Source organism: Hemibagrus wyckioides, linkage group LG17 (genome assembly GCF_019097595.1).
Source record: "Hemibagrus wyckioides isolate EC202008001 linkage group LG17, SWU_Hwy_1.0, whole genome shotgun sequence".
Taxonomy (NCBI): domain Eukaryota; kingdom Metazoa; phylum Chordata; class Actinopteri; order Siluriformes; family Bagridae; genus Hemibagrus; species Hemibagrus wyckioides.
In genome coordinates this window covers 26,021,273-26,048,924 of record NC_080726.1, presented here as the reverse complement: position 1 = coordinate 26,048,924, position 27,652 = coordinate 26,021,273, and the positions used below count along the sequence as shown (strand labels likewise).

Here is a 27,652-nt window from a genome sequence, read left to right as displayed (position 1 = left end):
TCCTTGTCATCCTTTCCCCACCCACTTTTTGCACTCAACCAAGTGAAGGGGCTGGCCTTACCCTCCTCAAGGTTTGTGTTTCTGACAAGGATTTCCCTGGTCTGCTGGGGTTTGATTTTTATGGCTCAGGTTTCTCTTCAGTCACGCATAAATCTTTCGCCTTTTACTAAAGATTTCCGTGGAGAGGACCGTCAATGAGTTTGATGTATTTTTGTGAGCTTTATCAAGGTAAAGCTATAAGTAGGTGAACATTAGGTGGGTGTGTCTGGTGGATTGTCCTTGTTGTGTCATGTGTTTTTCCATGTGTGCGCCAAAGCGTGTCCTCGGGCTGCCGGTCAAGCAGAGGCAATAAGAGGTTATCCCTTCTCAGCATTTTGGCAAAGCTCAAGTGTTTTCTGGTCTGGCTTTGGGCTGCGACTGTATTCAAGTTGCACTTCTTAGTCTGGCTTTGAGAAGGTGAGCATGAAGGAAAGGATATTAAACAAATGAATCTGTTCTCATCAGTTTATTATCTGATATGTCCTCTACATAAGGACTCTATATTAAGCAGGTTGTCAGAAAAAGAGCAAAAATTTCTTTCTTTCTTTCTTTCTTTCTTACTTTCTTTCTTTCTTTCTTTCAGTCCAGAAACATCTCTACTTTTTCACAAACTAGGCCCATGCCCAAAATTACGGGAGCCATCCACCCCAGCTTTTCCCTAGCCTATCGTCACCACTGTCAGCTGTTCCTTGTCAACCTTTCCCCACCCACTTTTTGCACTCAACCAAGTGAAGGGGCTGGCCTTACCCTCCTCAAGGTTTGTGTTTCTGACAAGGATTTCCCTGGTCTGCTGGGGTTTGATTTTTATGGCTCAGGTTTCTCTTCAGTCACGCATAAATCTTTCGCCTTTTACTAAAGATTTCCGTGGAGAGGACCGTCAATGAGTTTGATGTATTTTTGTGAGCTTTATCAAGGTAAAGCTATAAGTAGGTGAACATTAGGTGGGTGTGTCTGGTGGATTGTCCTTGTTGTGTCATGTGTTTTTCCATGTGTGCGCCAAAGCGTGTCCTCGGGCTGCCGGTCAAGCAGAGGCAATAAGAGGTTATCCCTTCTCAGCATTTTGGCAAAGCTCAAGTGTTTTCTGGTCTGGCTTTGGGCTGCGACTGTATTCAAGTTGCACTTCTTAGTCTGGCTTTGAGAAGGTGAGTATGAAGGAAAGGATATTAAACAAATGAATCTGTTCTCATCAGTTTATTATCTGATATGTCCTCTACATAAGGACTCTATATTAAGCAGGTTGTCAGAAAAAGAGCAAAAATTTCTTTCTTTCTTTCTTTCTTACTTTCTTTCTTTCTTTCTTTCTTTCAGTCCAGAAACATCTCTACTTTTTCACAAACTAGGCCCATGCCCAAAATTACGGGAGCCATCCACCCCAGCTTTTCCCTAGCCTATCGTCACCACTGTCAGCTGTTCCTTGTCAACCTTTCCCCACCCACTTTTTGCACTCAACCAAGTGAAGGGGCTGGCCTTACCCTCCTCAAGGTTTGTGTTTCTGACAAGGATTTCCCTGGTCTGCTGGGGTTTGATTTTTATGGCTCAGGTTTCTCTTCAGTCACGCATAAATCTTTCGCCTTTTACTAAAGATTTCCGTGGCGAGGACCGTCAATGAGTTTGATGTATTTTTGTGAGCTTTGTTAAGGCAAAGCTATAAGTGGTGTAACGTTAGCTGGGATTGTCTGGTGGCTTGGCCTCACTCTGTCATGTGACTTTCCCTGTGTTTGCAAAGGCGTGTCCTCGGGCTGCCAGTCAAGCAGAGGAAATAAGTGGTTCTCGCTTTTCGGCCTTTGGGCTAAGATCAAGTGTAGTATCTGTTCTTATCAGTTTAGTATCTGATATGTCCTCTATATGAGGGCTCTATATTAAGCAGGTTTTAAAGCTGGGAGCCGGAAACGGGGCTTGCTCCGTCTGCTCCACGCGTAGGCCTGGTATTGCAGTACTTCCGGGCTTGGTGCACCATTTTCTGATGTCAGAAAAAGAGCAAAAATATTTTTTCTTGCCAGAAACACGTCTACTTTTTCACAAGCTAGGCCCATGCCCAAAATTACGGGAGCCATCAACCCCACCTTTTCCTAGCCTATCGTCACCACTTTCTGCTCACCACTGTCAGCTGTTCCTTGTCATCCTTTCCCCACCCACTTTTTGCACTCAACCAAGTGAAGGGGCTGGCCTTACCCTCCTCAAGGTTTGTGTTTCTGACAAGGATTTCCCTGGTCTGCTGGGGTTTGATTTTTATGGCTCAGGTTTCTCTTCAGTCACGCATAAATCTTTCGCCTTTTACTAAAGATTTCCGTGGAGAGGACCGTCAATGAGTTTGATGTATTTTTGTGAGCTTTATCAAGGTAAAGCTATAAGTAGGTGAACATTAGGTGGGTGTGTCTGGTGGATTGTCCTTGTTGTGTCATGTGTTTTTCCATGTGTGCGCCAAAGCGTGTCCTCGGGCTGCCGGTCAAGCAGAGGCAATAAGAGGTTATCCCTTCTCAGCATTTTGGCAAAGCTCAAGTGTTTTCTGGTCTGGCTTTGGGCTGCGACTGTATTCAAGTTGCACTTCTTAGTCTGGCTTTGAGAAGGTGAGCATGAAGGAAAGGATATTAAACAAATGAATCTGTTCTCATCAGTTTATTATCTGATATGTCCTCTACATAAGGACTCTATATTAAGCAGGTTGTCAGAAAAAGAGCAAAAATTTCTTTCTTTCTTTCTTTCTTTCTTTCTTTCTTTCTTTCTTTCAGTCCAGAAACATCTCTACTTTTTCACAAACTAGGCCCATGCCCAAAATTACGGGAGCCATCCACCCCAGCTTTTCCCTAGCCTATCGTCACCACTGTCAGCTGTTCCTTGTCAACCTTTCCCCACCCACTTTTTGCACTCAACCAAGTGAAGGGGCTGGCCTTACCCTCCTCAAGGTTTGTGTTTCTGACAAGGATTTCCCTGGTCTGCTGGGGTTTGATTTTTATGGCTCAGGTTTCTCTTCAGTCACGCATAAATCTTTCGCCTTTTACTAAAGATTTCCGTGGAGAGGACCGTCAATGAGTTTGATGTATTTTTGTGAGCTTTGTTAAGGCAAAGCTATAAGTGGTGTAACGTTAGCTGGGATTGTCTGGTGGCTTGGCCTCACTCTGTCATGTGACTTTCCCTGTGTTTGCAAAGGCGTGTCCTCGGGCTGCCAGTCAAGCAGAGGAAATAAGTGGTTCTCGCTTTTCGGCCTTTGGGCTAAGATCAAGTGTAGTATCTGTTCTTATCAGTTTAGTATCTGATATGTCCTCTATATGAGGGCTCTATATTAAGCAGGTTTTAAAGCTGGGAGCCGGAAACGGGGCTTGCTCCGTCTGCTCCACGCGTAGGCCTGGTATTGCAGTACTTCCGGGCTTGGTGCACCATTTTCTGATGTTAGAAAAAGAGCAAAAATATTTTTTCTTGCCAGAAACACGTCTACTTTTTCACAAGCTAGGCCCATGCCCAAAATTACGGGAGCCATCAACCCCACCTTTTCCTAGCCTATCGTCACCACTTTCTGCTCACCACTGTCAGCTGTTCCTTGTCATCCTTTCCCCACCCACTTTTTGCACTCAACCAAGTGAAGGGGCTGGCCTTACCCTCCTCAAGGTTTGTGTTTCTGACAAGGATTTCCCTGGTCTGCTGGGGTTTGATTTTTATGGCTCAGGTTTCTCTTCAGTCACGCATAAATCTTTCGCCTTTTACTAAAGATTTCCGTGGAGAGGACCGTCAATGAGTTTGATGTATTTTTGTGAGCTTTATCAAGGTAAAGCTATAAGTAGGTGAACATTAGGTGGGTGTGTCTGGTGGATTGTCCTTGTTGTGTCATGTGTTTTACCATGTGTGCGCCAAAGCGTGTCCTCGGGCTGCCGGTCAAGCAGAAGCAATAAGAGGTTATCCCTTCTCAGCATTTTGGCAAAGCTCAAGTGTTTCCTGGTCTGGCTTTGGGCTGCGACTGTATTCAAGTTGCACTTCTTAGTCTGGCTTTGAGAAGGTGAGCCTGAAGGAAAGGATTTTAAACAAATGAATCTGTTCTCATCAGTTTATTATCTGATATGTCCTCTACATAAGGACTCTATATTAAGCAGGTTGTCAGAAAAAGAGCAAAAATTTCTTTCTTTCTTTCTTTCTTTCTTTCAGTCCAGAAACATCTCTACTTTTTCACAAACTAGGCCCATGCCCAAAATTACGGGAGCCATCCACCCCAGCTTTTCCCTAGCCTATCGTCACCACTGTCAGCTGTTCCTTGTCAACCTTTCCCCACCCACTTTTTGCACTCAACCAAGTGAAGGGGCTGGCCTTACCCTCCTCAAGGTTTGTGTTTCTGACAAGGATTTCCCTGGTCTGCTGGGGTTTGATTTTTATGGCTCAGGTTTCTCTTCAGTCACGCATAAATCTTTCGCCTTTTACTAAAGATTTCCGTGGAGAGGACCGTCAATGAGTTTGATGTATTTTTGTGAGCTTTGTTAAGGCAAAGCTATAAGTGGTGTAACGTTAGCTGGGATTGTCTGGTGGCTTGGCCTCACTCTGTCATGTGACTTTCCCTGTGTTTGCAAAGGCGTGTCCTCGGGCTGCCACTCAAGCAGAGGAAATAAGTGGTTCTCGCTTCTCGGCCTTTTGGCTAAGATCAAGTGTGGCCATGGAGAGAGGAGCTGAACGTCAGCCGGCTCGAGTGGTGCGGCTTCGTCATTCTGTTCGGGTGGAGCTCTGCAGAGATGCTGCAGAGGACGTGAAGAAGCGATTTTGCTGGGATTGGATTTTGCTCCGGCTGCTCAGGGACTTTAGCGGAATGGCCCCCTCCAAGGTTCTTTGCCTGCAGGATTTTTGCTCTTCGGGGTTCCTGGACATCACTTTCGCTGCCTTCACCGACTGCTCCACCTTTTTCGACCGGTGCTCGCGGCTCAGGGAAGAGGAGGTGCTTCGTGGTCTTCGGCTGGTCCCGTTGTTCGCCATGGATGAGGTCCCCATCACTGTGCACGTTTATAACCCCTTCCTCCACTACCCTGGCCAGCCGTTGTACTGCTGGAAGTGCGGGGCCCTTGGCCACGCGAAGGAGGTCTGCCCTGGACGGAGGTGCCGCATCTGTGGTTCGGAGGACCACCTCGCGGCCGAGTGTGGTGCGCCAAAGGCCTGCAGTCTGTGTGGTAGCGAGGAGCACCTGTATCGCCAGTGCCCATCGAGAAAGGGGACTTATGCTAGTCTTTTTGCTGAGGAATTTTCTTCCTTAAGTGCCCGGGAAAAGGGGGAGGAAGCGGGGTTCACCGAAGGGGCAGCAGAGCCTGCGGCATCAAGCGGGCCAGTGAGCGAGGAGGTAGCAGGGCCATCTGGCAAGGAGGTTCGGCTGACGCAGGCAGAGGGGGGTACTTCGGACCTGACCCCGGGAGAGTCGCTGACAGCGGGCCAGGTAACCCCAGCCCGTGTTCCCCCCCAGTTCGTGGCCCGGTCTGGGGCTGGAGGCCGGGCTGTTTGGGAGTTGGGCGGAGGCGACGGAAGGGGTAGCGGAGGCCTCGACCCTGGTGCGACCGGATTGGGCCTCAATGGAGTTCTCGGACGGCATGGAGGATGTGGGATCAGATCCAGAGCAGGATATGGGGGAGGGCGGCAGACTCTCCGGGTCTGGAGCTATCACAGAGGCGGAGGGGGCGACGGAGGAGAGAAGAACAAAGAGGTCACGTCTGGAGAGAGGACGGGAGTTTGACCTCCTGACTGCAGGGGACATTATAGGTATGAGGGAGATTGAGGTGGAGGGGGCGCGGGCTGTACATACATTGGGGGAGGATTGTTTACAGCGGGAAGGAGGGACAAGGGGGGAGGAGGGGTGGACACAAGTTGTGGCAAGACGGGTCAGAACAGGGGCTGGCAGGGGTGGAGGGGGATAGTAATACCATTGAATAAGATGGGTAGTGGAAAATGGAATGAGCAACAGTTGGGGTGTGAGGAGGACTGTGGATTTTGGGGGGGTGGGGGGGGAGGGAAGGAGGGGAGTGAAGGTTTGGCTGGTGAGGGTGGGTGGAGGGAGGTTTTTTTTTGGGGAAGGCTTGGTTTTGGGGAAAGTGCCTTGGGATTGTGTTTGATTGGTTCGGATTCTTCTAGGAAAAAAGAAAAAAAAAGAAGGAAAAAGTTTTTTTTTTTTGATGATTAGAATAGCATCACTTAATGTGCGGGGCATCAAGCAGCCTCTTAAAAGGATGGCCGTGTTTTCGAGTTTGCGTTCGGTTTCATTTGATCTGTTATTTTTGCAGGAAGTCCATTTGGGCTCGGAGCGGGAGGCGGTTGAGTTCACGAGGGGGTGGGATCTCGGTCCAGTCGTTTGGGGTGTGGGTGAGGGGAGGGGAGATGGAGTGGGGGTGCTGTTCAAATCTTTTGAGTGGGAGGTGGAAAATGTAGTTTCGGTAGTGCCAGGGAGGATTGTCTGTGTAGATGGGAAGTGGAGGGGGATTAAGTACAGGGCTATAGGGGTGTACGCACCGTGTAAGGGAGGGCAACGGCGGGGGTTCTTCCGCCTGCTGGAGCCTCTTTTCTGCACAAATAGAGTATTGCTGGTTGGGGGGGATTTTAATGTGGATGTAGAGTCGGAGGGGGGGGTGGAGCTGGCCCATACGGTGTCAGGAGCAGGCCTGGTTGACGTTTACAGGGTGGTCGATCCGCATTCCCCGGGCTGGACTTGGAGGAACTCGCGGGGTGATACATCTAGGCTCGACCTCCTGTTTGTGCCGGAGAGGGTGAAGGTGCACGCGTGCTTTCTGAGGCCCTTTTGGGCCTCCGACCACTGCATGGTGTTCGGCAGCATCGAAGTTGAGGGTTGTCAAAGGGGACGAGGTTGTTGGAGATTGAACTGTTCCATCTTGCAGGACCCTGCCTTTGTTGAGATTTTTCGCCATCTGTACACAGGTTGGCGAGGGTTGCGGGTGCTGTACGACACACAGTGTGAGTGGTGGGAGGACCTGAAAAAGAGAGTTGCCACCCTGGCCCGCTGGTGGGGCCAGGAGATGGCAAGACGGAGAGTGGAAAGAGCCAGGCAGTGGTCGAGAGTCCTTGCCTCGGCTTGGAAAGATGGAGATTGCGGGCGGCTCGGGGATGCCAGTGAAGCCCTACGAGCTCACTTTGAGGCGGAGGCCCGCAACTACTTTGTTCAGGCGGGTAGGCAGGCGCTTGAGTTGGACGAGCGCCCTACACGCTTCTTTTTTAATAGTGTCAGAAGCCGGCAGCGAGGGTCTTATATAGAGGGTTTAAGTGATGGCACCCGGGTACTGACCGTGCCCGAGGACATGTTGGGCTGCGCTAGTGCCTTTTACTGTGACCTCTTCCAACGAAGGGGATCGAGCGGTGAATTGGCAGCCGGGTTTCTGGACTCTGTGATAGATAGATTGCCTGGGGAAAGCGTAGTGGAGTTGGAAGAGCAGGTGTCTCTAGAGGAGATGGAGGGCGCTATGCTCTCTCTGAAGACGGGCGTGGCTCCTGGAGGGGACGGTCTCCCTGTGGAGTGGTACCGGACCTTTTGGCCCCTCGTGGGCCCAGATCTGATGGCCGTTTACAGGGAGGCATTTGGGGCTGGGCTCCTTCCACAGTCAGCGAGAGTCGGGCATATCGCCCTTCTACACAAGAAGGGTGATAGGGCGGACTTGGCAAACTGGCGGCCGATCACGTTGCTGACGGCGGATTATAAGATCGTTGCCAAGTCACTGGCCCTACGCCTCAGAAGGGTGATGGCCACGGTGGTGCTCCCTGACCAGACTTGTGGGGTGCCCGGACGGACGTGCGGTATGAACCTGGCGCTGGTCAGAGATGCTTTGGCATGGGCGACGCAACGTCAGGTACCGTTGGCTTTGCTGAATTTGGACCAGGAGAAGGCCTTCGATCGTGTGTCGCACGCGTTTTTGTTTGCGCTCCTGGAGCGAATGGGCTTTGGTCCGGTTTTCACTGCCATGGTGCGACTGCTTTATGCCGGGGCAGTGAGCCGTGTCGCCATTAACGGACATCTTTCCGAGTTGATCGAGCAGAAAGGGGGGGTCAGGCAGGGGTGCCCGCTCTCGCCAATGCTCTATGTGCTGTTCCTTGAGCCTCTGGTGGAGAGGCTGAGAAGAGATCCGGATTTTCAGGGACTGCATATCCCGGGCGCGAACGGGGTTAGGGCCAAGGTGTCGGCGTATGCCGACGACACTACGCTGTTCCTCGGCCGAGATGAAGACTTCCGCGCAGTGGAGCGGGTGATCGAGGCGTTCTCAGATGCTACTGGTGCACGGGTTAACCGCGGGAAGTCCTCCGTACTTTATGCTGGACTGTGGGCTGGAAGGTCTGAGGTCCCGGGGGGTTTTTCTCTGTGCCAGGATGGGCTCAGGATTCTGGGCATCGTCTTCTGGAGGGAGGACAGCGCCCAGAAGAACTGGGACGTTGCCCTCAGGAAAGTACAGGCGAGGGCTGAAAGCTGGAACCGGAGGGATCTCTCTCTTTCGGGGAGGGTGCTTGCGGTCAATGCCGACCTGTTGGCAAGATTGAACCATCTTGCCTATGTCTTCCCTGTCCCCTTTGTGACAGGACGGCGCCTAGAGCGCCTTGTGTTTACGTTCATTTGGGGAGGGAGGAACGAGCAGGTCGCCCGCGTACGAATGTATAGGGATCGAGAGAAAGGGGGCAGAGGTGTGATTTGTGCCCCCCTCAAGACCATGGCCTTGTTCATGTCCTTTGCGGCGAGATTGACCAGGGGGTCGGAGGGACATATATCGGCCCTGTTTGCAAAGTTTTGGCTGGGTTTCACTTTGCGAACGGTGATTCCCTGGAGAGGCACGGCACCGTGGTCGGTCGACCGCCCATGGCATTACCAAAAGGCGGTCGAGTTCGTCCGGGACCAGCCGTGGTGCCTGGCGGACAGTCTCGTCCTGGAACACCGTAGGCTGTATAAGAAGTGGAGGGACTGTTGCGCAGAATACATGAGCGAGGCGTTGCCCCGCATGCCGGGTGTAGACTGGGCGAGGATTCAGCCGAAGTGGCTAGATGGGGCCAGCAAGGATCTGCACTGGTTGGGGGCGCTGGGGCGCCTCCCTGTGAGGGAGAGGCTCTATAGGCACGGCTCAACTCGGACGCCCCTGTGTCCAAATGGGTGCGGGGGCGAGGAGACCATTGACCATGCATTGTGGTCATGTCCCATCGCGGCCCTCTTCTGGAGACACGTGTCGGAGTGGTTGCCCGCTGAAGAGGGGGCAGCGATAGGCCGCGATCTTGTGCTGTATGGCAGCGGATTGGGGCTCATGGGGCCTGGGATGGCAAGGCCTCTGTGGCAGGCCGTCTCGGTGGCAAAGTGCATTCTTTGGGGCGCGAGGTGCGAGGGCATTCGGAGCCTGTCCCGACGCGTCAGTCAGGCACGTCTATTCCGGTTATTCAGGGCCAAGCTCCGTAAGGTGCAAGGTGAGGAGCAAGGGGGGGAGGGTTTTGTGAGGGTAGGAGTGGGAGTTTTGGAGGGGGGAGGTTTTTCGGGAACCACGGTACTGGGGGCCCCATGGTGGCCAGACCGGTGAGGTGATGGGGGTGGGATCGTTTAAATTTCTGTATTCTGTTGGATTTGAACATTTTGGTCTCCTGACGTATTTGTGATCATTTTCTTTGTGGTTTAATTTTTGTGTAAGGTGGTTTGTGTTATGACAAGAAATGTGACTGTGGTTCTGATTGTTTTGGGTTTTATATTGATGTGTGGTAAGTGGGAGGGATTTAAGAGGGACGGACGGGTTTTGTTTTGCTGGATTTGATGTATCGTTTATTGTTGTGTGGAACTGGTTCTAATAAAAAAAAAAAAAATAAAAAAAAAATCTGTTCTTATCAGTTTAGTATCTGATATGTCCTCTATATGAGGGCTCTATATTAAGCAGGTTTTAAAGCTGGGAGCCGGAAACGGGGCTTGCTCCGTCTGCTCCACGCGTAGGCCTGGTATTGCAGTACTTCCGGGCTTGGTGCACCATTTTCTGATGTCAGAAAAAGAGCAAAAATATTTTTTCTTGCCAGAAACACGTCTACTTTTTCACAAGCTAGGCCCATGCCCAAAATTACGGGAGCCATCAACCCCACCTTTTCCTAGCCTATCGTCACCACTTTCTGCTCACCACTGTCAGCTGTTCCTTGTCATCCTTTCCCCACCCACTTTTTGCACTCAACCAAGTGAAGGGGCTGGCCTTACCCTCCTCAAGGTTTGTGTTTCTGACAAGGATTTCCCTGGTCTGCTGGGGTTTGATTTTTATGGCTCAGGTTTCTCTTCAGTCACGCATAAATCTTTCGCCTTTTACTAAAGATTTCCGTGGAGAGGACCGTCAATGAGTTTGATGTATTTTTGTGAGCTTTATCAAGGTAAAGCTATAAGTAGGTGAACATTAGGTGGGTGTGTCTGGTGGATTGTCCTTGTTGTGTCATGTGTTTTTCCATGTGTGCGCCAAAGCGTGTCCTCGGGCTGCCGGTCAAGCAGAGGCAATAAGAGGTTATCCCTTCTCAGCATTTTGGCAAAGCTCAAGTGTTTTCTGGTCTGGCTTTGGGCTGCGACTGTATTCAAGTTGCACTTCTTAGTCTGGCTTTGAGAAGGTGAGCATGAAGGAAAGGATATTAAACAAATGAATCTGTTCTCATCAGTTTATTATCTGATATGTCCTCTACATAAGGACTCTATATTAAGCAGGTTGTCAGAAAAAGAGCAAAAATTTCTTTCTTTCTTTCTTTCTTTCTTTCTTACTTTCTTTCTTTCTTTCTTTCAGTCCAGAAACATCTCTACTTTTTCACAAACTAGGCCCATGCCCAAAATTACGGGAGCCATCCACCCCAGCTTTTCCCTAGCCTATCGTCACCACTGTCAGCTGTTCCTTGTCAACCTTTCCCCACCCACTTTTTGCACTCAACCAAGTGAAGGGGCTGGCCTTACCCTCCTCAAGGTTTGTGTTTCTGACAAGGATTTCCCTGGTCTGCTGGGGTTTGATTTTTATGGCTCAGGTTTCTCTTCAGTCACGCATAAATCTTTCGCCTTTTACTAAAGCTTTCCGTGGAGAGGACCGTCAATGAGTTTGATGTATTTTTGTGAGCTTTATCAAGGTAAAGCTATAAGTAGGTGAACATTAGGTGGGTGTGTCTGGTGGATTGTCCTTGTTGTGTCATGTGTTTTTCCATGTGTGCGCCAAAGCGTGTCCTCGGGCTGCCGGTCAAGCAGAGGCAATAAGAGGTTATCCCTTCTCAGCATTTTGGCAAAGCTCAAGTGTTTTCTGGTCTGGCTTTGGGCTGCGACTGTATTCAAGTTGCACTTCTTAGTCTGGCTTTGAGAAGGTGAGCATGAAGGAAAGGATATTAAACAAATGAATCTGTTCTCATCAGTTTATTATCTGATATGTCCTCTACATAAGGACTCTATATTAAGCAGGTTGTCAGAAAAAGAGCAAAAATTTCTTTCTTTCTTTCTTTCTTTCTTACTTTCTTTCTTTCTTTCTTTCAGTCCAGAAACATCTCTACTTTTTCACAAACTAGGCCCATGCCCAAAATTACGGGAGCCATCCACCCCAGCTTTTCCCTAGCCTATCGTCACCACTGTCAGCTGTTCCTTGTCAACCTTTCCCCACCCACTTTTTGCACTCAACCAAGTGAAGGGGCTGGCCTTACCCTCCTCAAGGTTTGTGTTTCTGACAAGGATTTCCCTGGTCTGCTGGGGTTTGATTTTTATGGCTCAGGTTTCTCTTCAGTCACGCATAAATCTTTCGCCTTTTACTAAAGATTTCCGTGGAGAGGACCGTCAATGAGTTTGATGTATTTTTGTGAGCTTTATCAAGGTAAAGCTATAAGTAGGTGAACATTAGGTGGGTGTGTCTGGTGGATTGTCCTTGTTGTGTCATGTGTTTTTCCATGTGTGCGCCAAAGCGTGTCCTCGGGCTGCCGGTCAAGCAGAGGCAATAAGAGGTTATCCCTTCTCAGCATTTTGGCAAAGCTCAAGTGTTTTCTGGTCTGGCTTTGGGCTGCGACTGTATTCAAGTTGCACTTCTTAGTCTGGCTTTGAGAAGGTGAGCATGAAGGAAAGGATATTAAACAAATGAATCTGTTCTCATCAGTTTATTATCTGATATGTCCTCTACATAAGGACTCTATATTAAGCAGGTTGTCAGAAAAAGAGCAAAAATTTCTTTCTTTCTTTCTTTCTTTCTTTCTTACTTTCTTTCTTTCTTTCTTTCTTTCAGTCCAGAAACATCTCTACTTTTTCACAAACTAGGCCCATGCCCAAAATTACGGGAGCCATCCACCCCAGCTTTTCCCTAGCCTATCGTCACCACTGTCAGCTGTTCCTTGTCAACCTTTCCCCACCCACTTTTTGCACTCAACCAAGTGAAGGGGCTGGCCTTACCCTCCTCAAGGTTTGTGTTTCTGACAAGGATTTCCCTGGTCTGCTGGGGTTTGATTTTTATGGCTCAGGTTTCTCTTCAGTCACGCATAAATCTTTCGCCTTTTACTAAAGATTTCCGTGGAGAGGACCGTCAATGAGTTTGATGTATTTTTGTGAGCTTTGTTAAGGCAAAGCTATAAGTGGTGTAACGTTAGCTGGGATTGTCTGGTGGCTTGGCCTCACTCTGTCATGTGACTTTCCCTGTGTTTGCAAAGGCGTGTCCTCGGGCTGCCAGTCAAGCAGAGGAAATAAGTGGTTCTCGCTATTCGGCCATTGGGCTAAGATCAAGTGTAGTATCTGTTCTTATCAGTTTAGTATCTGATATGTCCTCTATATGAGGGCTCTATATTAAGCAGGTTTTAAAGCTGGGAGCCGGAAACGGGGCTTGCTCCGTCTGCTCCACGCGTAGGCCTGGTATTGCAGTACTTCCGGGCTTGGTGCACCATTTTCTGATGTCAGAAAAAGAGCAAAAATATTTTTTCTTGCCAGAAACACGTCTACTTTTTCACAAGCTAGGCCCATGCCCAAAATTACGGGAGCCATCAACCCCACCTTTTCCTAGCCTATCGTCACCACTTTCTGCTCACCACTGTCAGCTGTTCCTTGTCATCCTTTCCCCACCCACTTTTTGCACTCAACCAAGTGAAGGGGCTGGCCTTACCCTCCTCAAGGTTTGTGTTTCTGACAAGGATTTCCCTGGTCTGCTGGGGTTTGATTTTTATGGCTCAGGTTTCTCTTCAGTCACGCATAAATCTTTCGCCTTTTACTAAAGATTTCCGTGGAGAGGACCGTCAATGAGTTTGATGTATTTTTGTGAGCTTTATCAAGGTAAAGCTATAAGTAGGTGAACATTAGGTGGGTGTGTCTGGTGGATTGTCCTTGTTGTGTCATGTGTTTTTCCATGTGTGCGCCAAAGCGTGTCCTCGGGCTGCCGGTCAAGCAGAGGCAATAAGAGGTTATCCCTTCTCAGCATTTTGGCAAAGCTCAAGTGTTTTCTGGTCTGGCTTTGGGCTGCGACTGTATTCAAGTTGCACTTCTTAGTCTGGCTTTGAGAAGGTGAGCATGAAGGAAAGGATATTAAACAAATGAATCTGTTCTCATCAGTTTATTATCTGATATGTCCTCTACATAAGGACTCTATATTAAGCAGGTTGTCAGAAAAAGAGCAAAAATTTCTTTCTTTCTTTCTTTCTTTCTTACTTTCTTTCTTTCTTTCTTTCAGTCCAGAAACATCTCTACTTTTTCACAAACTAGGCCCATGCCCAAAATTACGGGAGCCATCCACCCCAGCTTTTCCCTAGCCTATCGTCACCACTGTCAGCTGTTCCTTGTCAACCTTTCCCCACCCACTTTTTGCACTCAACCAAGTGAAGGGGCTGGCCTTACCCTCCTCAAGGTTTGTGTTTCTGACAAGGATTTCCCTGGTCTGCTGGGGTTTGATTTTTATGGCTCAGGTTTCTCTTCAGTCACGCATAAATCTTTCGCCTTTTACTAAAGATTTCCGTGGCGAGGACCGTCAATGAGTTTGATGTATTTTTGTGAGCTTTGTTAAGGCAAAGCTATAAGTGGTGTAACGTTAGCTGGGATTGTCTGGTGGCTTGGCCTCACTCTGTCATGTGACTTTCCCTGTGTTTGCAAAGGCGTGTCCTCGGGCTGCCAGTCAAGCAGAGGAAATAAGTGGTTCTCGCTATTCGGCCATTGGGCTAAGATCAAGTGTAGTATCTGTTCTTATCAGTTTAGTATCTGATATGTCCTCTATATGAGGGCTCTATATTAAGCAGGTTTTAAAGCTGGGAGCCGGAAACGGGGCTTGCTCCGTCTGCTCCACGCGTAGGCCTGGTATTGCAGTACTTCCGGGCTTGGTGCACCATTTTCTGATGTCAGAAAAAGAGCAAAAATATTTTTTCTTGCCAGAAACACGTCTACTTTTTCACAAGCTAGGCCCATGCCCAAAATTACGGGAGCCATCAACCCCACCTTTTCCTAGCCTATCGTCACCACTTTCTGCTCACCACTGTCAGCTGTTCCTTGTCATCCTTTCCCCACCCACTTTTTGCACTCAACCAAGTGAAGGGGCTGGCCTTACCCTCCTCAAGGTTTGTGTTTCTGACAAGGATTTCCCTGGTCTGCTGGGGTTTGATTTTTATGGCTCAGGTTTCTCTTCAGTCACGCATAAATCTTTCGCCTTTTACTAAAGATTTCCGTGGAGAGGACCGTCAATGAGTTTGATGTATTTTTGTGAGCTTTATCAAGGTAAAGCTATAAGTAGGTGAACATTAGGTGGGTGTGTCTGGTGGATTGTCCTTGTTGTGTCATGTGTTTTTCCATGTGTGCGCCAAAGCGTGTCCTCGGGCTGCCGGTCAAGCAGAGGCAATAAGAGGTTATCCCTTCTCAGCATTTTGGCAAAGCTCAAGTGTTTCCTGGTCTGGCTTTGGGCTGCGACTGTATTCAAGTTGCACTTCTTAGTCTGGCTTTGAGAAGGTGAGTATGAAGGAAAGGATATTAAACAAATGAATCTGTTCTCATCAGTTTATTATCTGATATGTCCTCTACATAAGGACTCTATATTAAGCAGGTTGTCAGAAAAAGAGCAAAAATTTCTTTCTTTCTTTCTTTCTTTCTTACTTTCTTTCTTTCTTTCTTTCAGTCCAGAAACATCTCTACTTTTTCACAAACTAGGCCCATGCCCAAAATTACGGGAGCCATCCACCCCAGCTTTTCCCTAGCCTATCGTCACCACTGTCAGCTGTTCCTTGTCAACCTTTCCCCACCCACTTTTTGCACTCAACCAAGTGAAGGGGCTGGCCTTACCCTCCTCAAGGTTTGTGTTTCTGACAAGGATTTCCCTGGTCTGCTGGGGTTTTGTTTTTATGGCTCAGGTTTCTCTTCAGTCACGCATAAATCTTTCGCCTTTTACTAAAGATTTCCGTGGAGAGGACCGTCAATGAGTTTGATGTATTTTTGTGAGTTTTATCAAGGCAAAGCTATAAGTAGGTGAATGTTAGGTGGGTGTGTCTGGTGGATTGTCCTTGTTGTGTCATGTGTTTTTCCATGTGTGCGCCAAAGCGTGTCCTTGGGCTGCCAGTCAAGCAGAGGCAATAAGAGGTTATCCCTGTGTGTGTATACACCTATATGTGTAAACACCTCCTGATAGACCAGGAAAAATGAGATTATTCTACAAGCTCTATGAAATTTTATATGTCGCTTTTAATGTAAGTCTGTGCGGTGATTTTAATACAGTTACTAATGAGAAAGATAGATTTCCATTCACAGCTCCAGGTATTAGTAGAGATTGTAAGCTCTTAAAAAAAGTTTGTGAAACATGTGAACTTAAAGACTCTTTTAGAGTTAAGTTTCCAGATGACTTTGGCTTTACGAGATTTGATACCAAAACTAAAACCAGAATTGATAGAATATATATATATCAAATTCTCTGAAGGTAAGACATTATAGAACAGAATTGTTAGTGGATTCTGATCATTTTGCTGTTATGGTAAAATTAGATATTAATATATATGAGCGTAGGGGACTTTGGAAATTAAATACCTCTTGTTTAAAAAATAGAGAAGTCTTATATGACCTCTCTAAGGAGATCAAGAGGATTAAAGAATTGAAAGTTTTGACAAGATCTAATATCGAAATGTGGGATGTATTTAAAATACAGATAACTGTATATTTAAAACAAAAATGTAGGTTAATGAAACAACAAAAAAAACAATTTTTATAACAACCTATTAGCAAATTATGTTGAATTACAAACAAAAAAAGATAGAACATATGAAGAAGCTTATGGGTTACAAAAAATAAAAAATGAATTAGCAAATATAAATAATGAATTGTTTCTTAATACCCAGATACAGGCTGGTTTCGATACTGAATATTTAGGAAACCCACAAAATGTAATTAAACAATTAAAAAAAAGAAGAGAAGATAGAGTTATTAAATCAATTAGAGACAGTAAAGGTAATATTATCGAAGAGGAGAAGAGAAAAAACAGGTAATAATGGAAATGTGTCGTGATACATCAGCAAAAATAAACATTAGTGAAGATAAAATAAATAGTTTTTTAAAAACTTTAAACGTGTCCAAAATTGGGGAAAGATAAATATCAGATACTAGAATGTCCTATAACAAATGAAGAGATAGTAAATGCTATTTCTCAATTAAACAGAGGAAAAAGTCCAGGTCCAGATGGACTACCTGCTGAATTTTACCAAGCTTGTGTTACAGACATCACCGAGTTATTAGTAAATATGTTTAATGAAGGTATACAAAATGGAAATTTTAATGAATCTTTTTACCACAGTGTAATCTCCTTAATATATAAAAAAGGCCATCCTAATGATTTAGACAATTGGAGACAAATTAGTGCTATTAATGTAGATTATAAAATCTTAGCTAAAATAATTGCGAATCGCATGAACGAAATTTTAAATAATGTAATCGAAATTGAACAGACGTGTGCTATCAAAGGTAGATATATGTGGGATAACTTAGGAACTATAAGAGATTTGATCGTAGAGACGAGAAATAAAAATTGCTTGCTTGCTTTCTTTCTTTCTTGCTTTCTTGCTTTCTTTCTTTCTTTCAGTCCAGAAACATCTCTACTTTTTCACAAACTAGGCCCATGCCCAAAATTACAGGAGCCATCCACCCCATCTTTTCCCTAGCCTATCGTCACCACTGTCAGCTGTTCCTTGTCAACCTTTCCCCACCCACTTTTTGCACTCACCCCAGTGAAGGGGCTGGCCTTACCCCTAATTAGGATTTGACAGTGACTAATATGGGTATGTTGGGCCTATATAACCGTGTTTTCCCGGTTCACCTATTTCTGATGGTCCTACATTTTTCTGAAGACAGATCCTAAATCCTTGATTTTTTCTGAGTAATTCAAAAAAAAAAAAATCAGCTCTCTACGACCTTCCTATCAAAAGCTCTAATGCCTGCAGTTAGTCCTCCAAGTTAAAGGGGGCGCTGGACTAGAAATCCAAACAGGTCTTAGACCCAATAAGTCCGTATTTTATCCTAACATCCCTAAATTGTCAAATTAGCATTTTTTGCTAATTCTTTTTTTTTAGCTTTCTGCTAAGCTAGGCTACATCCAGAAGGCCTGGCAGTGCCATGGGGGGCATTTTCAACTCAATATCTCACTGTCTGTCCAAAACCTTCCCCAATCCCTCCCATGATCTCCATGGTTACCCAATAGGACTTGTAGGTGTAGCCTAGCATCTCAGAATAGCTAATATCGCGATAGCATGGAAAAGTCCGATAGGGATGTTAGCCTCAACTATGGACTTATTGGAACCGGGTTAGGGTTAACCCAACCTGCTATGTATTTGTATGGGGAAATAGCCAACATCTCGGTATAAGTCCCTTGAGGGTGAAAAACCCAAAACAATGGAGTTGAGCTTCCAAAGTACACAGGCGAACTCGGAGGGGTGACGGCATGCGGAATCCTGAAGTGCGAATTTGTAGCACCTTCCTAAGGCTAGTTGGCTTCAGGGGCCCCTGAGGGGTCCCGGACCGACACGGCTCAACCGGGTGTCCCGGGAGGATCTGGGATGTGTTGTCATATCGACCAGATTCGGCATCCGGACCAAGTTGTAGCTCGGGGCACCTGGGGGCCACCGCTCTGATCTCGACCCAACCTGCTATGTATTTGTATGGGAAAAAATCCAACATCCCGATATAAGTCCCTTGAGGGTAAAAAACCCAAAACAATGGAGTTGAGCTTCCAAACTTCACAGGGCGACTTGGAGGGGTGATGGCGTGCGGAATCCCGAGGTGCAAGACCATGGCGCCTCCCTAAGGCTAGTTGGCTTCAGGGGCCCCCGAGGGGTCCCAGACCGACTCGGCTCAACCGGGCATCCCGAGAGGATCTGGGACGTGTGGTCGTATCGACCAGATTCAACATCCGGACCAAGTTGTAGCTCGGGCACCTGGGGGCCTTCGCTCTAATCTGGACACAACCTGCTATGTATTTGTATGGGGAAAAAACAACATCCTGGTATAAGTCACTTGAGGGTAAAAATCCCAAAACAACAGAGTTGAGCTTCCAAAGTACACAGGCGAACTCGGACTAATGATGGCGTGCGGAATCCTCGTAGCACCTTCCTCAGGCTAACTGGTTTCAAAGGCCCCTGGAGGCCTCGGGGATCCCTCAGAGACATGCAGAAAGGCTATATATCAAGGTTGGAGCAATTTGGAGTTTGGGGCCCCGGTACATTCAGTAATTCATTTCATAAGTCATGAGGCCTGTGAGTATGCAAAAAGAAAAGAAAAAAGGTCCAATTCATTTCATGTCATGAGGCCTAGTGAGGCCATTTTTTAAGGAACGCCTACGCATATTACTCACGTCGGACGGGCAGTAGGGTGTCGTGGTGACATGGGTGGTCACTACAATTTGTAGACTAGTCAAGGGGGAACCCGCTTTAGCATTTTAGCGATCTAAAAATTTTGGCCCCCAGAGGCCACAGCTCTAATCTGGACCCAACATGCTATGTATTTGTATGGGAGAAAACCCAACATCCTGATACGAGTCCCTCGAGGGAAAAATTCTGTGAATTACGAAAGGGAATTCATGTCATACATCATGGGGCCTAGTGAGGCCTATGAGAGTGCAAAATGAAGAGAAAAAAGTCCAATTCATTTCATGTCATGAGGCCTAGAGAGGCCTGTGAGATTCATGTATACGTCATGAGGCCTAGTGAGGGCTATGAAAGCGCAAAAAGAAGAGAAAAATGGTCCAATTAATTCATATCACGAGGCCTAGTGAGGCCTGTGAGAGTCATGCATACATCATGAGGCCTAGTGAGGCCTGTGAGAGTGCAAAAAGAAGAGAAAAAAGGTCCATATTGATCTGTGACCTTCAGTAATTCATGTCATACATCATGAGAGAGTGCAAAAATGAGAGAAAAATGGTTCAATTAATTTGTCATGAGGCCTAGTGAGAGTCATGTCATACGTCATGAAGCCTCACGAACCCAAGCACCCTATCGCGACAAATTTTACAGGCATGTCTACGGGGAGAGGATGTGTCAAACACCACCTATCACGATCCGCTGATCCAGCGATCCAACCAATTTCCGGGGCCCATATCTTGGTCCGCAAAAGGGCTGCAGAGACCAACCATGGCTCGTTGCATTCGTCTCGATCTGGGATATGGGATCGAGTCAGATAGCGTTGGAAGTCTGAAGACTGAAGTCTGGCAAATCCCTTCAAATTCCAGGGCTCGTATCTCGGTCCCCCGGAGGGCTAGAGAGACGAGCCAGGTATCGTTGGACTCGTCTCGGCCCTCCTCTACGAGACTGTAAAATCTGCAGAAGACAGAAGTTCGTGGGCGGAAGTTACGAGGCCGAGATTCCGGCCAAATTCCGCGGCCCGTATCTCCGTCCCCCGAAGGGCTAAAGAGACCATCCATGGCTCGTTGCATTCATCTCTATCTCCCCTATCAGCTGCTCAAAGCTGGCGAGGATTGACCGCCGAGAGCGGGAGTTATGCAGCTATGAATGCTAACGTTCCATGGCCAGTATCTCAGAGCCCAAGAGGGCAATGGGATCGAGTCAGGCAGGGTTGGACTCGTCTCGCCATCCTCTAGGTGTGTGTAAAATCTTTTCCACATAGGACCTCGCGGGCGGAAGTTACGCGGCCGTAAATGCTGGCGGGTTCCGGGGCCTCTATCTCGGGCCCCCGAGGGCCCAGCGGATCGGGGTAGGTGTCTTTCCACGCGGGCCATGGCCCTGGACGTGCCTGCAAAATTTGGTGCGATTCAGCGCTTTGGTTCGCGAGCTACAGGCCTGGGAATTGAAATTAAAAAACATATGAATTTGAATGGGACGGATTATAGAAGGCGGCAATCCCATGACGTCACCGAAGCCTGAAGTCTGGCAAATCCCTTCAAATTCCAAAGCTCGTATCTCGGTCCCCCGGAGGGCTAGAGAGACGAGCCAGGTATCCTTGGACTCGTCTCGGCCTCCTCTACGTGCCTATAAAATCTGGAGCAGACAGCAGTTCGCGGGCGGAAGTTACGAGGCCGAGATTCCGGCCAAATTCCGCGGCTCGTATCTCCGTCCCCCGAAGGGCAAAAGAGACCATCCATGGCTCGTTGCATTCATCTCGATCTCCCCTATCAGCTGCTCAAAGCTGGCGAGGATTGACCGCCGAGAGCGGGAGTTATGCAGCTATGAATGCTAACGTTCCATGGCCAGTATCTCAGAGCCCAAGAGGGCTATGGGGTGGATTAAAGTAGCGTTGGACTCGTCTCGCCATCCTCTAGGTGTGTGTAAAATCTTGTCCACATAGGACCTCGCGGGCGGAAGTTACGCGGCCGTGAATGCTGGCGGGTTCCGGGGCCTCAATCTCGGGCCCCCGTGGGCCCAGCGGATCGGGGTAGGTGGCTTTCCACGCGGGCTATGCCCCTGGACGTGCCTGCAAAATTTGGTGCGATTCAGTGCTTTGGTTCGCGAGCCACAGGTCTCAGATGGGGAGAAAAAAAAAAAATCAAAAAACCAAATGCGCTCTGTTTCCGCTGCCCGTATCTCGGGCCACCGTGGCCTCAGCGGACCGTGGTAGGTGGCGTTGGACAGAGGCTCTCCCCTTAGACATGCCTGTAAAATTTGGCGTGATAGGGTGCTTGGGTTCGTGAGCCACGGGCCTCCGAAGTGCCATATGACTTTCTGGAGCTCTTGAGAACCGGAGCGCGGACGAGGGCACGATCGAGGCCGAGGTGAGAGCGCCTAAAACGGGCAGATTTATGCCGAATTTCCGGCTCGGTATCTCGGTCCCCTGGAGGGCTAGAGAGACGAGCCAGGTATCGTTGGACTCGTCTCGGCCTCCTCTACGAGCCTGTAAAATCTGCAGCAGACAGAAGTTCGTGGGCGGAAGTTACGAGGCCGAGATTCCGGCCAAATTCCGCGGCCCGTATCTCCGTCCCCCGAAGGGCTAAAGAGACCATCCATGGCTCGTTGCATTCATCTCGATCTCCCCTATCAGTTGCTCAAAGCTGGCGAGGATTGACCGCCGAGAGCGGGAGTTATGCAGCTATGAATGCTAACGTTCCATGGCCAGTATCTCAGAGCCCAAGAGGGCAATGGGATCGAGTCAGGCAGCGTTGGACTCGTCTCGCCATCCTCTAGGTGTGTGTAAAATCTTTTCCACATAGGACCTCGCGGGCGGAAGTTACGCGGCCGTGAATGCTGGCGGGTTCCGGGGCCTCTATCTCGGGCCCCCGTGGGCCCAGCGGATCGGGGTAGGTGTCTTTCCACGCAGGCCATGCCCATGAACCTGCCTGCAAAATTTGGTGCGATTCAGAGCTTTGGTTCGCGAGCTACAGGCCTGGGAATTGAAATTAAAAAACATATGAATTTGAATGGAACGTATTATAGAAGGCGGCAATCCCATGACGTCACCGAAGCCTGAAGTCTGGCAAATCCCTTCAAATTCCAGGGCTCGTATCTCGGTCCCCCGGAGGGCTAGAGAGACGAGCCAGGTATCGTTGGACTCGGCTCGGCCTCCTCTACGTGCCTATAAAATCTGGAGCAGACAGCAGTTCGCGGGCGGAAGTTACGAGGCCGAGATTCCGGCCAAATTCCGCGGCTCGTATCTCCGTCCCCCGAAGGGCTAAAGAGACCATCCATGGCTCGTTGCATTCATCTCGATCTCCCCTATCAGCTGCTCAAAGCTGGCGAGGATTGACCGCCGAGAGCGGGAGTTATGCAGCTATGAATGCTAACGTTCCATGGCCAGTATCTCAGAGCCCAAGAGGGCTATGGGATCGAGTCAGGCAGGGTTGGACTCGTCTCGCCATCCTCTAGGTGTGTGTAAAATCTTGTGCACATAGGACCTCGCGGGCGGAAGTTACGCGGCCGTGAATGCTGGCGGGTTCCGGGGCCTCTATCTCGGGCCCCCGTGGGCCCAGCGGATCGGGGTAGGTGTCATTCCACGCGGGCCATGCCCCTGGACGTGGCTGCAAAATTTGGTGCGATTCAGTGCTTTGGTTCGCGAGCTACAGGCCTGGGAATTGAAATTAAAAAACATATGAATTTGAATGGAACGTATTATAGAAGGCGGCAATCCCATGACGTCACCGAAGCCTGAAGTCTGGCAAATCCCTTCAAATTCCAAAGCTCGTATCTCGGTCCCCCGGAGGGCTAGAGAGACGAGCCAGGTATCCTTGGACTCGTCTCGGCCTCCTCTACGTGCCTATAAAATCTGGAGCAGACAGCAGTTCGCGGGCGGAAGTTACGAGGCCGAGATTCCGGCCAAATTCCGCGGCTCGTATCTCCGTCCCCCGAAGGGCAAAAGAGACCATCCATGGCTCGTTGCATTCATCTCGATCTCCCCTATCAGCTGCTCAAAGCTGGCGAGGATTGACCGCCGAGAGCGGGAGTTATGCAGCTATGAATGCTAACGTTCCATGGCCAGTATCTCAGAGCCCAAGAGGGCTATGGGATCGAGTCAGGCAGCGTTGGACTCGTCTCGCCATCCTCTAGGTGTGTGTAATATCTTGTCCACATTGGACCTCGCGGGCGGAAGTTACGCGGCCGTGAATGCTGGCGGGTTCCGGGGCCTCAATCTCGGGCCCCCGTGGGCCCAGCGGATCGGGGTAGGTGGCTTTCCACGCGGGCTATGCCCCTGGAAGTGCCTGCAAAATTTGGTGCGATTCAGTGCTTTGGTTCGCGAGCCACAGGTCTCAGATGGGGAGAAAAAAAAAAAATCAAAAAACCAAATGCGCTCTGTTTCCGCTGCCCGTATCTCGGGCCACCGTGGCCTCAGCGGACCGTGGTAGGTGGCGTTGGACAGAGGCTCTCCCCTTAGACATGCCTGTAAAATTTGGCGTGATAGGGTGCTTGGGTTCGTGAGCCACGGGCCTCCGAGGTGCTATATGACTTTCTGGAGCTCTTGAGAACCGGAGCGCGGACGAGGGCACGATCGAGGCCGAGGTGAGAGCGCCTAAAACGGGCAGATTTATGCCGAATTTCCGGCTCGGTATCTCGGTCCCCTGGAGGGCTAGAGAGACGAGCCAGGTATCGTTGGACTCGTCTCGGCCTCCTCTACGAGCCTGTAAAATCTGCAGCAGACAGAAGTTCGTGGGCGGAAGTTACGAGGCCGAGATTCCGGCCAAATTCCGCGGCCCGTATCTCCGTCCCCCGAAGGGCTAAAGAGACCATCCATGGCTCGTTGCATTCATCTCGATCTCCCCTATCAGTTGCTCAAAGCTGGCGAGGATTGACCGCCGAGAGCGGGAGTTATGCAGCTATGAATGCTAACGTTCCATGGCCAGTATCTCAGAGCCCAAGAGGGCAATGGGATCGAGTCAGGCAGCGTTGGACTCGTCTCGCCATCCTCTAGGTGTGTGTAAAATCTTTTCCAGATAGGACCTCGCGGGCGGACGTTACGCGGCCGTGAATGCTGGCGGGTTCCGGGGCCTCTATCTCGGGCCCCCGTGGGCCCAGCGGATCGGGGTAGGTGTCTTTCCACGCAGGCCATGCCCATGAACCTGCCTGCAAAATTTGGTGCGATTCAGAGCTTTGGTTCGCGAGCTACAGGCCTGGGAATTGAAATTAAAAAACATATGAATTTGAATGGGACGGATCATAGAAGGCGGCAATCCCATGACGTCACCGAAGACTGAAGTCTGGCAAATCCCTTCAAATTCCAGGGCTCGTATCTCGGTCCCCCGGAGGGCTAGAGAGACGAGCCAGGTATCGTTGGACTCGGCTCGGCCTCCTCTACGTGCCTATAAAATCTGGAGCAGACAGCAGTTCGCGGGCGGAAGTTACGATGCCGAGATTCCGGCCAATTTCCGCGGCTCGTATCTCCGTCCCCCGAAGGGCTAAAGAGACCATCCATGGCTCGTTGCATTCATCTCGATCTCCCCTATCAGCTGCTCAAAGCTGGCGAGGATTGACCGCCGAGAGCGGGAGTTATGCAGCTATGAATGCTAACGTTCCATGGCCAGTATCTCAGAGCCCAAGAGGGCTATGGGGTGGATTAAAGTAGCGTTGGACTCGTCTCGCCATCCTCTAGGTGTGTGTAAAATCTTGTGCACATAGGACCTCGCGGGCGGAAGTTACGCGGCCGTGAATGCTGGCGGGTTCCGGGGCCTCTATCTCGGGCCCCCGTGGGCCCAGCGGATCGGGGTAGGTGTCATTCCACGCGGGCCATGCCCCTGGACGTGGCTGCAAAATTTGGTGCGATTCAGTGCTTTGGTTCGCGAGCTACAGGCCTGGGAATTGAAATTAAAAAACATATGAATTTGAATGGAACGTATTATAGAAGGCGGCAATCCCATGACGTCACCGAAGCCTGAAGTCTGGCAAATCCCTTCAAATTCCAAAGCTCGTATCTCGGTCCCCCGGAGGGCTAGAGAGACGAGCCAGGTATCCTTGGACTCGTCTCGGCCTCCTCTACGTGCCTATAAAATCTGGAGCAGACAGCAGTTCGCGGGCGGAAGTTACGAGGCCGAGATTCCGGCCAAATTCCGCGGCTCGTATCTCCGTCCCCCGAAGGGCTAAAGAGACCATCCATGGCTCGTTGCATTCATCTCGATCTCCCCTATCAGCTGCTCAAAGCTGGCGAGGATTGACCGCCGAGAGCGGGAGTTATGCAGCTATGAATGCTAACGTTCCATGGCCAGTATCTCAGAGCCCAAGAGGGCTATGGGGTGGATTAAAGTAGCGTTGGACTCGTCTCGCCATCCTCTAGGTGTGTGTAAAATCTTGTCCACATTGGACCTCGCGGGCGGAAGTTACGCGGCCGTGAATGCTGGCGGGTTCCGGGGCCTCAATCTCGGGCCCCCGTGGGCCCAGCGGATCGGGGTAGGTGGCTTTCCACGCGGGCTATGCCCCTGGACGTGCCTGCAAAATTTGGTGCGATTCAGTGCTTTGGTTCGCGAGCCACAGGTCTCAGATGGGGAGAAAAAAAAAAAATCAAAAAACCAAATGCGCTCTGTTTCCGCTGCCCGTATCTCGGGCCCCCGTGGCCTCAGCGGACCGTGGTAGGTGGCGTTGGACAGAGGCTCTCCCCTTAGACATGCCTGTAAAATTTGGCGTGATAGGGTGCTTGGGTTCGTGAGCCACGGGCCTCCGAAGTGCCATATGACTTTCTGGAGCTCTTGAGAACCGGAGCGCGGACGAGGGCACGATCGAGGCCGAGGTGAGAGCGCCTAAAACGGGCAGATTTATGCCGAATTTCCGGCTCGGTATCTCGGTCCCCTGGAGGGCTAGAGAGACGAGCCAGGTATCGTTGGACTCGTCTCGGCCTCCTCTACGAGCCTGTAAAATCTGCAGCAGACAGAAGTTCGTGGGCGGAAGTTACGAGGCCGAGATTCCGGCCAAATTCCGCGGCCCGTATCTCCGTCCCCCGAAGGGCTAAAGAGACCATCCATGGCTCGTTGCATTCATCTCGATCTCCCCTATCAGTTGCTCAAAGCTGGCGAGGATTGACCGCCGAGAGCGGGAGTTATGCAGCTATGAATGCTAACGTTCCATGGCCAGTATCTCAGAGCCCAAGAGGGCAATGGGATCGAGTCAGGCAGCGTTGGACTCGTCTCGCCATCCTCTAGGTGTGTGTAAAATCTTTTCCAGATAGGACCTCGCGGGCGGACGTTACGCGGCCGTGAATGCTGGCGGGTTCCGGGGCCTCTATCTCGGGCCCCCGTGGGCCCAGCGGATCGGGGTAGGTGTCTTTCCACGCAGGCCATGCCCATGAACCTGCCTGCAAAATTTGGTGCGATTCAGAGCTTTGGTTCGCGAGCTACAGGCCTGGGAATTGAAATTAAAAAACATATGAATTTGAATGGGACGGATCATAGAAGGCGGCAATCCCATGACGTCACCGAAGACTGAAGTCTGGCAAATCCCTTCAAATTCCAGGGCTCGTATCTCGGTCCCCCGGAGGGCTAGAGAGACGAGACAGGTATCGTTGGACTCGGCTCGGCCTCCTCTACGTGCCTATAAAATCTGGAGCAGACAGCAGTTCGCGGGCGGAAGTTACGAGGCCGAGATTCCGGCCAATTTCCGCGGCTCGTATCTCCGTCCCCCGAAGGGCAAAAGAGACCATCCATGGCTCGTTGCATTCATCTCGATCTCCCCTATCAGTTGCTCAAAGCTGGCGAGGATTGACCGCCGAGAGCGGGAGTTATTCAGCTATGAATGCTAACGTTCCATGGCCAGTATCTCAGAGCCCAAGAGGGCTATAGGATCGAGTCAGGCAGCGTTGGACTCGTCTCGCCATCCTCTAGGTGTGTGTAAAATCTTGTGCACATAGGACCTCGCGGGCGGAAGTTACGCGGCCGTGAATGCTGGCGGGTTCCGGGGCCTCTATCTCGGGCCCCCGTGGGCCCAGCGGATCGGGGTAGGTGTCATTCCACGCGGGCCATGCCCCTGGACGTGGCTGCAAAATTTGGTGCGATTCAGTGCTTTGGTTCGCGAGCTACAGGCCTGGGAATTGAAATTAAAAAACATATGAATTTGAATGGAACGTATTATAGAAGGCGGCAATCCCATGACGTCACCGAAGCCTGAAGTCTGGCAAATCCCTTCAAATTCCAAAGCTCGTATCTCGGTCCCCCGGAGGGCTAGAGAGACGAGCCAGGTATCGTTGGACTCGGCTCGGCCTCCTCTACGTGCCTATAAAATCTGGAGCAGACAGCAGTTCGCGGGCGGAAGTTACGATGCCGAGATTCCGGCCAATTTCCGCGGCTCGTATCTCCGTCCCCCGAAGGGCTAAAGAGACCATCCATGGCTCGTTGCATTCATCTCGATCTCCCCTATCAGCTGCTCAAAGCTGGCGAGGATTGACCGCCGAGAGCGGGAGTTATGCAGCTATGAATGCTAACGTTCCATGGCCAGTATCTCAGAGCCCAAGAGGGCTATGGGGTGGATTAAAGTAGCGTTGGACTCGTCTCGCCATCCTCTAGGTGTGTGTAAAATCTTGTCCACATTGCACCTCGCGGGCGGAAGTTACGCGGCCGTGAATGCTGGCGGGTTCCGGGGCCTCAATCTCGGGCCCCCGTGGGCCCAGCGGATCGGGGTAGGTGTCTTTCCACGCGGGCCATGGCCCTGGACGTGCCTGCAAAATTTGGTGCGATTCAGTGCTTTGGTTCGCGAGCCACAGGTCTCAGATGGGGAGAAAAAAAAAAAATCAAAAAACCAAATGCGCTCTGTTTCCGCTGCCCGTATCTCGGGCCACCGTGGCCTCAGCGGACCGTGGTAGGTGGCGTTGGAC

The 27,652-nt window shown here is 49.9% G+C and overlaps 19 non-coding genes and 1 pseudogene across 19 annotated transcripts; all 20 read left to right on the top strand.

Moving 5' to 3' along the window:
* The first annotated feature begins 121 nt into the window (after nucleotides 1-121).
* LOC131368521 (U5 spliceosomal RNA) lies at nucleotides 122-236 on the top strand. Its single transcript, XR_009207092.1, has one exon. It is a non-coding gene; the product is annotated as a U5 spliceosomal RNA (small nuclear RNA).
* A 610-nt stretch (nucleotides 237-846) lies between these two features.
* Nucleotides 847-961, top strand: LOC131368520 (U5 spliceosomal RNA). Its single transcript, XR_009207091.1, has one exon. It is a non-coding gene; the product is annotated as a U5 spliceosomal RNA (small nuclear RNA).
* Nucleotides 962-1,571: 610 nt separating this feature from the next.
* On the top strand, nucleotides 1,572-1,686 carry LOC131368562 (U5 spliceosomal RNA). The gene has a single exon (XR_009207133.1). It is a non-coding gene; the product is annotated as a U5 spliceosomal RNA (small nuclear RNA).
* Nucleotides 1,687-1,808: 122 nt separating this feature from the next.
* LOC131368596 (U2 spliceosomal RNA) lies at nucleotides 1,809-1,998 on the top strand. Its single transcript, XR_009207165.1, has one exon. It is a non-coding gene; the product is annotated as a U2 spliceosomal RNA (small nuclear RNA).
* A 273-nt stretch (nucleotides 1,999-2,271) lies between these two features.
* On the top strand, nucleotides 2,272-2,386 carry LOC131368519 (U5 spliceosomal RNA). The gene has a single exon (XR_009207090.1). It is a non-coding gene; the product is annotated as a U5 spliceosomal RNA (small nuclear RNA).
* Nucleotides 2,387-2,992: 606 nt separating this feature from the next.
* Nucleotides 2,993-3,107, top strand: LOC131368612 (U5 spliceosomal RNA). The gene has a single exon (XR_009207180.1). It is a non-coding gene; the product is annotated as a U5 spliceosomal RNA (small nuclear RNA).
* Nucleotides 3,108-3,229: 122 nt separating this feature from the next.
* Nucleotides 3,230-3,419, top strand: LOC131368585 (U2 spliceosomal RNA). The gene has a single exon (XR_009207154.1). It is a non-coding gene; the product is annotated as a U2 spliceosomal RNA (small nuclear RNA).
* Nucleotides 3,420-3,692: 273 nt separating this feature from the next.
* Nucleotides 3,693-3,807, top strand: LOC131368518 (U5 spliceosomal RNA). The gene has a single exon (XR_009207089.1). It is a non-coding gene; the product is annotated as a U5 spliceosomal RNA (small nuclear RNA).
* Nucleotides 3,808-4,397: 590 nt separating this feature from the next.
* Nucleotides 4,398-4,512, top strand: LOC131368611 (U5 spliceosomal RNA). Its single transcript, XR_009207179.1, has one exon. It is a non-coding gene; the product is annotated as a U5 spliceosomal RNA (small nuclear RNA).
* Nucleotides 4,513-9,776: 5,264 nt separating this feature from the next.
* Nucleotides 9,777-9,985, top strand: LOC131368606 (U2 spliceosomal RNA; annotated as a pseudogene).
* Nucleotides 9,986-10,258: 273 nt separating this feature from the next.
* On the top strand, nucleotides 10,259-10,373 carry LOC131368517 (U5 spliceosomal RNA). Its single transcript, XR_009207088.1, has one exon. It is a non-coding gene; the product is annotated as a U5 spliceosomal RNA (small nuclear RNA).
* A 614-nt stretch (nucleotides 10,374-10,987) lies between these two features.
* Nucleotides 10,988-11,102, top strand: LOC131368565 (U5 spliceosomal RNA). The gene has a single exon (XR_009207136.1). It is a non-coding gene; the product is annotated as a U5 spliceosomal RNA (small nuclear RNA).
* A 610-nt stretch (nucleotides 11,103-11,712) lies between these two features.
* Nucleotides 11,713-11,827, top strand: LOC131368516 (U5 spliceosomal RNA). Its single transcript, XR_009207087.1, has one exon. It is a non-coding gene; the product is annotated as a U5 spliceosomal RNA (small nuclear RNA).
* A 618-nt stretch (nucleotides 11,828-12,445) lies between these two features.
* Nucleotides 12,446-12,560, top strand: LOC131368610 (U5 spliceosomal RNA). Its single transcript, XR_009207178.1, has one exon. It is a non-coding gene; the product is annotated as a U5 spliceosomal RNA (small nuclear RNA).
* Nucleotides 12,561-12,682: 122 nt separating this feature from the next.
* LOC131368603 (U2 spliceosomal RNA) lies at nucleotides 12,683-12,872 on the top strand. The gene has a single exon (XR_009207172.1). It is a non-coding gene; the product is annotated as a U2 spliceosomal RNA (small nuclear RNA).
* A 273-nt stretch (nucleotides 12,873-13,145) lies between these two features.
* LOC131368515 (U5 spliceosomal RNA) lies at nucleotides 13,146-13,260 on the top strand. The gene has a single exon (XR_009207086.1). It is a non-coding gene; the product is annotated as a U5 spliceosomal RNA (small nuclear RNA).
* Nucleotides 13,261-13,870: 610 nt separating this feature from the next.
* LOC131368561 (U5 spliceosomal RNA) lies at nucleotides 13,871-13,985 on the top strand. The gene has a single exon (XR_009207132.1). It is a non-coding gene; the product is annotated as a U5 spliceosomal RNA (small nuclear RNA).
* A 122-nt stretch (nucleotides 13,986-14,107) lies between these two features.
* LOC131368602 (U2 spliceosomal RNA) lies at nucleotides 14,108-14,297 on the top strand. The gene has a single exon (XR_009207171.1). It is a non-coding gene; the product is annotated as a U2 spliceosomal RNA (small nuclear RNA).
* Nucleotides 14,298-14,570: 273 nt separating this feature from the next.
* Nucleotides 14,571-14,685, top strand: LOC131368514 (U5 spliceosomal RNA). The gene has a single exon (XR_009207085.1). It is a non-coding gene; the product is annotated as a U5 spliceosomal RNA (small nuclear RNA).
* Nucleotides 14,686-15,295: 610 nt separating this feature from the next.
* Nucleotides 15,296-15,410, top strand: LOC131368564 (U5 spliceosomal RNA). Its single transcript, XR_009207135.1, has one exon. It is a non-coding gene; the product is annotated as a U5 spliceosomal RNA (small nuclear RNA).
* Nucleotides 15,411-27,652: the final 12,242 nt, after the last annotated feature.